Raw genomic sequence first — 13,516 nt, 5'->3', positions numbered from 1 at the left:
TTTTCTCATAGACTTCTATACAACCAGAGGAGTCGCCCCCTGGTGGACATTAGAGAGAATGAAAGTATTGCGTTATCTTGGCTTGCTAGTGAGCTAACTTAGCTATATTCCATGCACCGATGTAACATTAACTTACAAAAGAAAAAACATCACCTGCTGTTAGTTTTTATGGTGACAACCGCCTCAGTTGGGCCATAAAGAGTTGTTGCAGCTCGCCAGGAAGAGAGCTGACGCAGCTCCGGAGACTGGCTAGTTAGCTAGGTAACGTTAGCATGTCCTTCTCCTAAGTGGTGAGTCTGTGACTTGCCATAAGTCGATTTAGTTTATATGAAAGTTTACTACGCTACAACGGTCGCAATGGCAACGGTACATATAACAACGGTCGCCGTTCTGACCATCCAGCTACGTTGATGAATGTCCCTTCTATTCTAATTTCATTTCTACTGCTGTATTGCAGTTTTTCTTCATTGAATACACACAAAAAATGGAAATATGCAATCAATTCTAAAAACAATTGCATGGCCCAAGAGTCCAGACTGCTAAACTCTCAGCACAATCCCTTTGTTTTTCACCCAATTAGAAATCAACCAGGACTGAAATCTTCAGGATTGACACTTTAATATGTGTAAAGCATTAACTCTTCAAAACACCCATAAATTATCACACATGGATTTTTCTATTCACAAAAATATGTTTTCGGATAACAGAAAATGATTTGTTGCCTGCCAACATGTTTAGACACGCGTGACAACAGCTTGTTTTTGTTGAAAGCATTTTGTGTTATCCGAAAGCACGATAATTCAAAGGGAACGGCCAGCACAGGAAGAAGCCAACTTTTTTCACCTTTGGCTCTGTAATCACTCACTCTACCATGTGGTCTGTAATTTAGATGTGATTTAGTGCAGTGTACAACTCAATAAAGGTGTCTACAGCAGGTGGGCAGAGATGCTGCTTGCATCCAGGTTATAATTTACCTTCCTTTCCATTGCATTCATTTTGGTGGCAATGGGACTGCAGAATCGCATGTAGCTCGGGCAGAAACAAAGCAGGCACAGCCTGGTTAACAAAGTGAGACTTGGCATTCATATCAAAAGCACTGACACAGAGTGAGATGAAAAACAAAGCAATTAAATTGCATGCGATGTCAACGAATAAACAATGGTAGTTGCAGGATATAGAAACTGCAGGGAACACGAAAACCATGTTGGTTATCAAGACGTGATGGAATCTTAGCTGTAATTGAAAGAACCCGATTTGAACCACAAAACCACACTTTGAAATGTGTGATCTATTTGCAAATCTCCTTCATGAGCAGAACTCCAATTATTATAACAGTTGTAAAACCAAACCAAAGAAGGCCTGGAACATCAGTAAGTTTATTAAAGAAAGCTCATGTAACTTCTACTAAACAGGCACAGTGCATACCTGCCAACATTGAGACCATAAAAATGTGTTGGGTTCTAATTGTCCTCCCCCAGAAAAATGATGGTTTCAGAGACTTTGTTTCCTTCATTCTAGCGATTTTAAAGAACTAATATCATAAATACTTATGAAGAAAATTAATAAGATTCAACAAATCCATTTTAGTGGAAACGTACAATGGCAACGTATTATTGTGCCGAATGGGTTGGTTATGTAGAAGCTAATGGACAACTTTTACCATAGAAATAAAGTAGGAGTTGAGCGGGCAGTCCCGTTTTAATCAACTTAGCCAGACGGTCAGAGGGGCTGCCATTTTTATGTGTATCGTTGCCATTGCAACCGTTGAAGTGGGCCAACTTCTGTATAATGTACCATTTAAGTATTGCAGAATTAGCAAGATAGCTAGCTAACTAGTGGACAGCTGGCTAGTTAGCTAGCTTGCTATTTCCACCATGCTTTATTGCTACACTGGCTCAGTAAATTAGCCAAATGTGGTCTGGTGGTCAGTGGCAGCATTGGGTCTGACAGATTCTCCGCCTCACTCCCCATCGCTCTGGAGTAGGACAAGTGTTAGCTACCTAGCTAACTAGCCAGCCACCCGTCTCAAAACCTGCATCATCTGTTCTCTTCCCAGCGAGCTGCGCCGATGCTTTACGGCCCAACTGACATCTGATGTCACCATAACGCTTTATCTGAGAAGTCCATAAAAATGTTTTTGGATTTCATCACGTGGTCAGTATCAATGCCTGAGATACTCAGTGCTCTCAAGAATGATAATAATGATTCATGGCAGTATTATTACCAACAGCTATTTTCAAGTACAAATCATGGCACTATACACGTGTAGTGAGCTCCTCATTGGACCCCTCATGGTTCCCAAGACCACAGGGTCAGAATGACTAGTGCTGTTAAAAAAAGAGGCTAGAATATAAAAAAAGATCTTTTATCACTTGAAATACTCTATAGTGTGAATTGTCAACTTTGCACTTCCTTCAATTTTATACATATCACATGAACTTGTTGCAATCTCCACTCACAATAATGCTTTGTTTGTTATGAGCAATAAACCTATCAACGTGATGCTAACAGACTGCAATGAACCTCTGAGAGTCACAAGAGAGGAAGTAGCAGGTCTGGCACAGCGATATTCTAATATTGTCTGTGCTCCACTCGTACAGCGGGGAGGCCCCAGCTGTCAGTTATCACCCTACGCACATTAAAAACAGTTTCCCAGAGAGGGAAGGCTGTTTGTTGCTTGAGTTCGGACACATTAACAACGTAGATATGACTTGAAATTGCAGCGTTTGAGAGAGGAGACGTATTAATGTTTTACTCAAGAAAGTTTGCCCATATATGAAACTAGACAACTCTGTCATTCCCTCCATAACCTTTAGTTTTAGTTTCAAATAGGATTGGGAACAGGCAGGTGAGAAAAAAGTGGCAATAAGCTTCAGCAACGCTCCTGTAGCATTCCCTACAGGCCTCGTTTGCTTAAGCCAATGTTGACATAGCCAATGAAAGCAAGGTGTAACGACCCAGTTAAGGAAATACTGTTGGAACCTAAGCTTTGTTTCTGCAAACCCTGTTTCCGTACAGCTATACTGTATTCTCAACTACGTTTCGAGGGCAACTTAATTTCTTGTGGCTCTCGCAGTTTTAAAGTGTTTTCAACACGTGGTTAATGTTGTAAATCAGAACGAAATTCAAAAAAACGCAAAATAATTAGTTGGTTAGGTTTACGCAACAAAACTACTTGGTGGGAGTGATTGATTAAAAAAACATCATGATTTGGCTTAAAGTTAAACAAGTTAACGTCAACTTTTGGTTTCACAAGAGACATAAGCAGCAGTGTCCTGGGTGAAAGTCCTGTTTGTCCAGTTGTAAAGTGTAATAAAATAATCTAAAAATACAACTAAACTACTTGGTTAGGTTACTTGGTTTGGTTTGATTGGCTTGACCATATTTTTTACATTATTTAAGCTGCAGACCTAAATTAAAATAAGTGAACTTTTGACAAAACAAAAACTCAACAAATGTACTTGGTGAGGTTTAGTAAAACGTTATTTATTGTTACGTTATTTAAGCTATGTAGGTATAATAAAATAACTAAACATCTACTTTGGATTTCACAAAGGGACATGAATAGCAGTCTCCTGGGTGAAAGTCCTGTTTGTTCTTGTGGTTAACAAAACAAAGTAAAAAAGGCAACAAATCTACTTTGATGAGTTTAGGTAACAAAACCACTTGGTTAGGTTGAGTAAAAAAAACACAATGGTTTGGCTTCTGAGTCAGTTTAAGACTCTGGTGCTAGCCTACAGGGCAGTGAAAGGAACAGCTCCTTCCTATCTCCAGGCCATGGTCAAGCCATGGCCTGGTTCCCCCGTCGCTCAGAGTCCCTGCGGCCGATCGACCCGGTCACGGCTGTTTTCTGTCCTGGCCCCACAATGGTGGAATGAACTTCCCACTGACATCAGGACAGCGGAGTCGCTGCCCATCTTTCGGCGCAGGCTGAAAACTCACCTCTTCAAGAGGTGCTACCCTGAGCCTTCCACTTAGCACTTATTGTATTCGTGTTAGCTCGTTGCACTTATTGTATGCGTTTGTTTCTGCACTGTACGTTTGCTCTGGTTTATGCTGGTTAACAAAGTGAGACTTGTCATTCATATCAAAAGCACTGACACAGTGTGAGATGAAAAACAAAGCAATTAAATTGCATGCGATGTCAACGAATAAACAATGGTAGTTGCAGGATATAGAAACTGCAGGGAACACGAAAACCATGTTGGTTATCAAGACGTGATGGAATCTTAGCTGTAATTGAAAGAACCCGATTTGAACCACAAAACCACACTTTGAAATCTGTGATCTATTTGCAAATCTCCTTCATGAGCAGAACTCCAATTATTATAACAGTTGTAAAACCAAACCAAAGAAGGCCTGGAACATCAGTAAGTCCATATGTTTATTAAAGAAAGCTCATGTAACTTCTACTAAATAGGCACAGTGCATACCTGCCAACATTGAGACCATAAAAATGTGTTGGGTTCTAGGTGTCCTCCCCCAGAAAAATGATGGTTTCAGAGACTTTGTTTCCTTCATTCTAGCGATTTTAAAGAACTAAAATCGTAAATACTTATGAAGAAGATTAATAAGATTCAACAAATCCATGTTAGCGGAAACGTACAATGGTGTGACGACCCCTCCCTTCCACTAGGGGTCTATGTCCTGTTTGTCTTTCTGTCATTCAGGTTGCTGCTAATCAGCTGCCAACACACACCTGAGCCTGGTGGGAGCGCCAGGAATAAAGGCCCCAGCTTTATACCTAGTTTGTTTATTTGTTCGTTAAATAAATGTCTATTTATTAGTTTTATTACTCGTCCTGTCTCCATTATGTTGCGGCCTTTGAGCCAGGTCGTAACATATTGGGGGCTCGTCCATTTCTGGTGTACCTGGTGTCTGCATTGACTTAAAATCAGTAGCAGCTGTAGCCTGGTAGGCAGGTGAACCTCGTTTAAGTGAGTGAGTTGTGCAATCTGTTTGTTTGTTTGGGAGACATGGATGAGTGTGGTGAGTCGGCTGTTTCCCTGTGGTGGTTATTGTGAGCAGCTGTAATGATCAGTGTTCCTGAGCATGTGATATGCTGGTGATTTTTGGTAGTAACAGTTTAGGTGGCCCTGTATACACGGTGTGTACATTTTCACAAAGGGACATGAATAGCAGTCTCCTGGGTGAAAGTCCAGTGTTTGTACTGTGTTGCAGATTTTAACAGTTTCAGACATGTGGTTAACAAAACAAAGTAAAAAAGGCAACAAATCTAACTTTACAAATCTCGATGAGTTTAGGTAACAAAAGGTTAGGTTTAGTATAAAAACACAATGGTTTGGCTTATGACAATGTTCAAAACATTTAAGCTATGTGCGTAAACTAAAATAAGTTAACATTTGGTTTCAAACAGGACACAGTAGTCTCCCGGGTGATAGTCCTGTGTTTGTCCTGTCACAGTTTTAAATGTGATTATTGCCATACATTTTAAACAAAATGAAAGAACTCCAACACATTGACAAAACCAAGTATAATTTTATGAAAAACATTGTGGTTTGGCTTAAAATTAACAGTTTGTTACATTATTTAAGCTCTGGGCATATTTAAAATGAATGAACATTGACTTTTGTTTTCACTAGGGACACGTACAGCGGTCTCCTGGGTGAAAGTCCTGTGTAACAATGTTAGACCATTTTAAACATGTGAACATTGTAAATTGGAACAAAACATGCAACAAAACTACTTGGTTAGGATTGGTTAAAAACATCACGGTTCAGCTCAAAATGACTAAGTTTGTTACATTATTTAAGCAACAGAAGTTAATTAAAATGAGTGAATGTTGATTTTTGGTCCTGTGTTTGTCCTTGTGTCGCAGTTTTAAACACATGAAACTGAACAAAAAACACGACAAAACTACTTGGTTAGGTTTTTTAAAAACATCACGGTTTGACTTTAAACAACATTTGTTGTGTAATTTAAGCTATTTATCTGGCACAAAATGTGTTTTCCCTTAAAATGTAATTCACAATGCAGTTAAGTTGTACTGGGACCCTACATTTTAGGAGACAGGGCTGTGTTGAACCCTGGAAATAAAGGTTAGGACAAACATATTAAATGTTTTAAAATGTGCTATTTGACTACCTACTGTATATCCGTCATCAGTCTTCATTGAAGGCAGTAACCTCCGTGGTATTTCGCCATCTGTTGCAGTTTATACTCTAATACTGTAGTAGAAGGCTCTGTGATCTCATGGTGCTTATTCAATATTAAATTTATAGCAGGTGTTGACCAGGGTCCCTTGATCTGCGTCTTAGTTTGACAGGATAACTTGAGGCTTCCAACTTTTTCTCGTTTGATTTTGTGTAAAAACCACAAAACTGTTGCTGGAATATATCAAGTAAAAGAGAGAGCATGTGGGAAACGGGTGTGTTTGGGAGGAGAGTTACTCGGTTTCTGGATCATGGAGGGTTTGCGAGTCAATCAGCTGGTTAGACGGATCTTTTGAGACTGCAAATTTCACCGACCCAGATCATTTTGAAAATAAACATATTTTAAGTTTTTTTATTACTATACATTTTTTTTGTTTGTGTCCAGATGGTTTGATGTTCACACCCTCCTTCAAGAACACAAAGACTTAAAATAATTCTGATCCCCAAACCAAGAAATCAGATCTACGGTGAGTGGTTTGCAGCCAGACTGTGACGAACAACTGTTTGCGTAACAAGTTATTATATAAAATGTTCTGACTCATCCAAATTTTTCTTTTAAACTTTAAACTATATTTCATGATATACTTACAAAAATTACTTACAAAGTAAACATTTTTTAACAATGACATGTCAATCCTATGTTTTTTTTATTCATTTGTTATTCCGGGTACTTCTTCCCCAGCAAGTATACCTATAAGATGAGATAACACATTTTTCCTGGGAGAAGTTGCTGTGAAGCAGTTGCAATGCAAAGTGGGAAGAGTTCAAATACAAACAGTGCATATAAAAGTCTAAGGTGGGAAATCAATGCCCAAAACAGAGAAAGATCAAACAAATATAAAAGGATAACAGTATGAATCATAACATTACAAACAGGTTCACTTCATGGATCATAAAAGTACAAACAGGTTAGCAGTCTAATAACATATTCAGGTTATGGATCAGTATACTTGGGGTTGTATGTATGTATGAATGTAGACGATCAGATTTATGGTATAAGTAGTGTAACAAGACATGTTTACAGAATGTTCATGATTGTGTCCATGATGAGTTGTAACTCATTTTTACCAATACTAATTAGAATGTAAATTGTAAAGACAGTACATTTAATCAGTCGCTGCTAATCACTCGTTCTGCTCCACACACAGAGTTCAATTCTGTGTTCTGTATTTTGAACGTTACGAACCATAGGATGGATTTTGTTCAAACCAAACTTTTTTAACTATACTTGGGCCATGAGTGCTTAATTCACTGCGACTTGACGTGTTCAAAAAACAAAAAAACAAAAACAATTCAAGGAAACATCAGCATTTACAAGGAAACGCTGCAAGGAATGAAAACTCTACCAATTAGATGAACGGAAGTCACAGAGAACGCCATGGAAATTAGACTTGAGGCGCATTTATGTATGTTTGTTTTTTCTGTATTTCCATCACATTTTTCTCTATTTGCTTGTGTTTTCTGTATTCCAAGCACTTTTCTGTGATTGTGATAGTGTGTTTTTTGTGGTTGTGATAGTGTGTTTTCTGTGGTTGTGTGTATTTTTGCTTCACTGGGGGAGCAGCATCCTGAGGGGAGTCTGTGGCAAACAAATACAACAATAAATCTTCTTGTTCAACTCGGGCAACAACTTGTTTTTGTGACAGAAATATTAGGTTTCACAATAAAAATGCATTTCTGCAGGAAATAACCAAGTTAGTGTCGCTCTCTACCCATCACCAAGAGGTGAGAGTAATTCACTTTTACTCGTTTCTGGTTAGAAAGTGTTGCAGATGAAGGCAGAATGAGTTCAGGTGTTGCCCGTGCTGAATCAGTAACGCAGCAGCTGCATTGACTCTGCTAGACCACTCCAGGACTACAACCACCTCCACTTAGATCGGTTCAAAAAGGCCGAAAAGCAGAATTTGAACATGTTTGCTCCGACACATGGAGGGCATGTTGTGGCCATTCTTTTAAAACAGTTTTGGGAGACGAATGCACTTTGGTGAATTTATCGAGTTTATTTCTGTCAGTCTGGCATAAGAAAGGAGTAAATGTTCCCCACTTAAGCCCGAGGCCGTTTGCCAACACAGCCCACTGTCACTGGTCACATGAATGGTCGGGTGTCATCCCCAGGCCAAGGCCAGAAGTCAAAAAAGCACATGACTACTATTGGCTCAGTAGCACATGCATATACACAGAAAAAGGCCCGCACATCAAAGCGCACACACAGAACACCTCAAGATAAAAACAAAAAAGCCCTCACAGGAAAAAAGAAACCAGCCACATGCACTTTTCTTTGAGTAAACATTGTTGTATTCAGCTCAAACCTTCCAGAGAGCACCGAGGAGCAGCGGTGCAATAGCCATAAAATGAAGAGATGGGGGGGGGGGGGGGGGGGTTAAATGGAAGTTAAAAAGAAAACAATCATCACTCTGTGCAGATTCAAGATGCCTGAGAGGAGGAGGACTGTGGGCGGGGGGGTGTTGTGGATGCCGTGGGTGTATTGGTGCATGTTTGCGTGCTCAGCGACAGTTCATCGCTTCAACACATTTTGTGCTCGGAGGCAAAGAGTCCGCCAGAAAAATGTATTGGGATTTATCATTTGCAGCAAATTTGTGGGAATTGCTTTTTTTTGTTTGTTTGTTTAGTACCAACTGAGCGTGGTCGTTATGGAACGTGAGGCAGACATTAATGTTTAAATACGCTATGTGGTGGAGGGGAACTGAATAGCTGGGTGTCCGGTGTCCTCAACAATCACCACCATAGTTTTAAGACCAAGTGGTGCTTGTCAAACCTGAACCGTCAAAGACTCTTCTCTTCAAATGAAGAACCCTGTCATGGATCATCAACATTATGTTGAGATCTGAACTCATGTATTCAGTGTCTGTAGTGGGTGGAGCTATACACGCTTTTCTAAGGCTCCTAAACGGATGTTTGTGGAACACTTTAGAAAATATATGCTCGCAAAATCCTGAAAAAACATGGCAAAAAATTCTGCGTGATAAATGTAAGAACATACTTTCAACACAACAGACAAAGTCATATTTTGGCGTCACTGGTTGCTGACCTTTATCCCTGGATATACATGGAACTAATGGAAGACAGAGACCGTGTTTGTGCTTTAACAATACGACATAACCTCTGAGACACCAGCTTCACTTGGAAAAAACGTAAACATGACAACACCAATCATGTAAGAAAACATTATTATGTCGTGAGAAAGACACCAAATAACAGTCTGCATGGGAACAGTTCTTATTTTTAGATTTTATTGAACTCTCAAGACTCCGGATGAATTAATAGCTAAGTATTGAAGAAGGAACCTTTTGAAATATTGTCCATGTGCTTCTCCAACTCTCACAGCGAGAGTAAATAAACTATTTGTTTTTTTAAAGGAGCAAGATGTGACCAAACAACAGTTGGCTTAGTAACTAATAAATATATAAGTGAGTCTTAAAAGTGCTGGATTCCCGTACTCTCACAGCCTCCAGCGCTCTCATATGATTCCTGAAAGCAAACTGTCCTCACAGTCATGAGTTAGCATGTTTTTCTGGCTTGCAGCAAGTTTCCCAACAACAAGGTCTGCTGCCTATGTGATTGTGCTATAAATTGGAGACAAGAGATCAGTGGGTTTTCGGTCTTCCTGCATCATGTACAGGACTGTCTCAGAAAATTAGAATATTGTGATAATCCCCATACGTGTGATTTAGTTTACTGAACCAAGCTGAGTGTTTTTCAAGGCTCAGGAAACCCTTGCAGGTGTTTCGAGTTAATTAGACGATTCAAGTGATTAGTTGAATACCCTACTAGTATACTTTTTCATGATATTCTAATATTTAGAGATAGGATATTTGAGTTTTCTTAAGCTGTAAGCCATAATCAGCAATATTAAAAGAATAAAAGGCTTGCAATATTTCAGTTGATTTGTAATGAATCCAGAATGCATGACATTTTTGTTTTTTTAATTGCATTACACAAAATAAAGAACTTTATCACAATATTCTAATTTTCTGAGACAGTCCTGTATGTATGTAGGCTGTTTATTTCCCCTCGTTATTGTGTGACAAATCAATGGCAGTATATCTTCCAGAGATGGTGTTTTAATCTGGATATGATGCAAAAAAAATAAATAAAAAGAATCTGGGAAGCGCAGAGGAGAATAAGAAGCTTGAAATGGGACACCGGCTGGACCCACGGGGCGGCCAGGAGACAAATCTATTTTACAGCAGATCAGTCTAAACCCCTCGACCATAACTCCTGGAGCGACGCTCCCAGAGGAGCGCCGGGATGGAGACCACACGGAGCGGCAACGCGGCGTCGAGTTTCATGAAGGAGGCTGATGTTCCGTATCAAACAAACCAAAGAGATCGCTAATCCAATTGTCTCACACTCACTCGTGCAGCCAAATATATCAAAATCAGATTGCCTCTCACTCTTGCAAAGTAAAACATGATGCAATCAAATCCCCCCCCCCCCCCTCCGCCCCCCCTATCCACATATCTCTCCAATGAATTATGATCTGGCACGGCCCTCGCAGAGTCTTTCCACGTTGTTAACAGAGATCTTTATTTGTCATTCCAAATCAAATCTCGGTATCTTGGTTCTGAAAGCGTTTAGCAGATGCGCCGCTTGTGCTTTGTTTGCATTGCATTTGCTATAGTCAGCCTTCCATTTGGCAACTCAAAGAAATTAATTGTTCCTGTGGGAAGACAGGGTCAACCAGAATCCAATCATATGATTTGTTCCATATTTCTGTGTGCTAACTTGCCCGACATAGTTGTTTTTTGGTTTTGTTTTTTTTTCACTCCAGGTTTGTTTTGAGTGCAAACCCCGTTCGACACATTTCTGACGGAGCCCAACAGCCCCTGCAGGGCGCTAATTGTCCTCAGCGCGTCTCGATTAAAGTCTTAGAAATGAAGTCAAACGGTGTGAAGTGTATCAGCAGCACACCAAATCACATTATAATAAACAAGAGTTGACTCAGTCGTCAGTGTGGCTTTGTCTCCCTCCCCTCCGCAAGATCCTTATCGTTAAACATTAGCACATTTGTTAGATTTATTTGCTTTGCTTTAACTTTAACAAGCGTGTGTGTGTGTGTGTGTGTGTGTCAGTCTGTCCAACACATTTAGTCCAGACTCAAATACGTCAGCTGCTTAAAGGATTGCTGTGAAATGGTGTCCAGATATTCGCGGTCCCCAGACGATGACATTTTTTTTTATTTTGTGAAACATGTCAACAACATCTACTGGTCTTTTTCGGTCTCTAGATCGTTCACTCAACGAGCAACAGGCTACAAGTCATTTTCAATGGAAGCCCTGTTGGTCTTTGGTCTCGGTCTCAATACACTTTGGTCTTAACTCGCCTGATATCAGATATCCATCTTCAGTCTGACATTCAGCCTCCACTTTCATTGATTTCCGTGGGGGGGTTCGATTTCAGCTAACTAATCATAGGAGACCAACTTATCCGCCTGAATCTAACCTCATTTTTAAGTCGACAGGTGATGCGTTGCCACAACAACGTACTTTGTGCCAAAGGAGCGGAGTAACCGGAGTCAAATTCCATGTATGTACACGCATACATGGCCAATAAAGCTGATTCTGATTCTGATGTTACAATGTTAGCTGCGTCCGTTTCACAACGCCAACAATGTTAGCCGCGACCATCTCACAAAGCTAACCGCATGTTACAATGTTAGCCATGACCGTCTCACAACGCTAATCGCATGTTACAATGTTAGCCGTGACCGCCTCACAACGCTAACTGCATGTTACAATGTTAGCCATGACCGTCTCACAACGCTAATCGCATGTTACAATGTTAGCCGTGACCGCCTCACAACGCTAATCGCATGTTACAATGTTAGCCGTGACCGCCTCACAACGCTAATCGCATGTTACAATGTTAGCCGTGACCGTCTCACAACGCTAACCGCATGTTACAATGTTAGCTGTGACCGTCTCACAACGCTAACTGCATGTTACAATGTTAGCTGTGACCGTCTCACAACGATAACCGCATGTTACAATGTTAGCCGTGACCGTCTCACAATGCTAACCACATGTTACAATGTTAGTTGCGACCGTCTCAGAACGCTAACCGCATGTTACAATGTTAGCCGTGACCGTCTCACAATGCTAACCACATGTTACAATGTTAGTTGCGACCGTCTCACAACGCTAACCGCATGTTACAATGTTAGCCGTGACCGTCTCACAACGCTAACCACGCGCGAACCAAGTTGGACACTCCTATCAATCTTTTATGCTAGTTAGCAAATGTCAGCATGCTAACACTTACTATTACCACAATCTCTGATTATAAACTGGTAAATACTGTGCCTGCAGCATGTTAGCATGATAATGTTATCTCAAAGCACAGGCTCACCACGCTGCTAACGTGGCTGTAGACTCTTAATCTTTCTTATCAAGGAGTTTATGGTATGTTTTGGTACAGAGCCGGAAAGAGCTCCTGTTGCTTTTCTTTGAGCTGAAGCTGACCGTTAAATGTGTGAATGTGTGTACTTTCTCATCAGATACGTTACCCTGGAAATACATTTTCATAAATGTAACCATTCTGCCAAACCAACAGTTATTTTATTGTTGTACAATCACTACAACACTTTGCATGGTCCACTGGCCCATTTGTTATCATCATAAGGGACCTTTCACCCATTTCCATGAAACTTCTCTGGAGAACAAAGCATCCTTATGGGGCCGTTCTGGGCTCAGTGGTTTCATTTCAATGGCAAATAATACTTAAATTTCCATGCACTTTTTGGGCTTTTTGTGAAAAATGATTTGTTCCGCTTGCAAGCTTCTGTTGCAACTTGTCCCCAGGTATTGAGGTTCATTTAAGAAAACATGCACGTTAACCTTCAACTGTCGGTTCATAGCACAGTGATATGTTTACGAGCAGCCTCGAGCACATCTCCAACAACTATCAACTTTTTCCATCCAGTGCCACCTCCTTTGTACGCTCAACTGGGCTCACGAGCTACAGCTGCGGTTTGGAGGAGGTATTGACCCCTCTTTGTAGTAGTGCCGGTCTGCCTCAAGGGTTCGACAGAAGATCAAAAATAAACGGGAAAACCAGTTGAACACGACTGTAGGACAAATTAGGGAAAAGTTGTTTTCAAGTTGTATAACTGTGCAAAGATGTGGGTAAAGTTATAACATTAAACTTTAGGAGGGACATCATGAGTAGACATCATTTAGTAGATTAAAGTCCCAGAGAGGAGGGCCTTATGACATGGGTTCAGATGAACTGCAGGTGTGCACGGCTGTGGTGTGATGGATGTTCCATAAAACTGTATGCTTAACTCAGGACACACACCCTCCGGTGTTGTTCCTGATTACTGT

Source organism: Pholis gunnellus, assembly GCF_910591455.1.
Source record: "Pholis gunnellus genome assembly, chromosome: 4".
Lineage (NCBI taxonomy): Eukaryota > Metazoa > Chordata > Actinopteri > Perciformes > Pholidae > Pholis > Pholis gunnellus.
The sequence above is the reverse complement of the archived record's forward strand: the minus strand, read 5'-3'. Positions refer to the sequence as shown.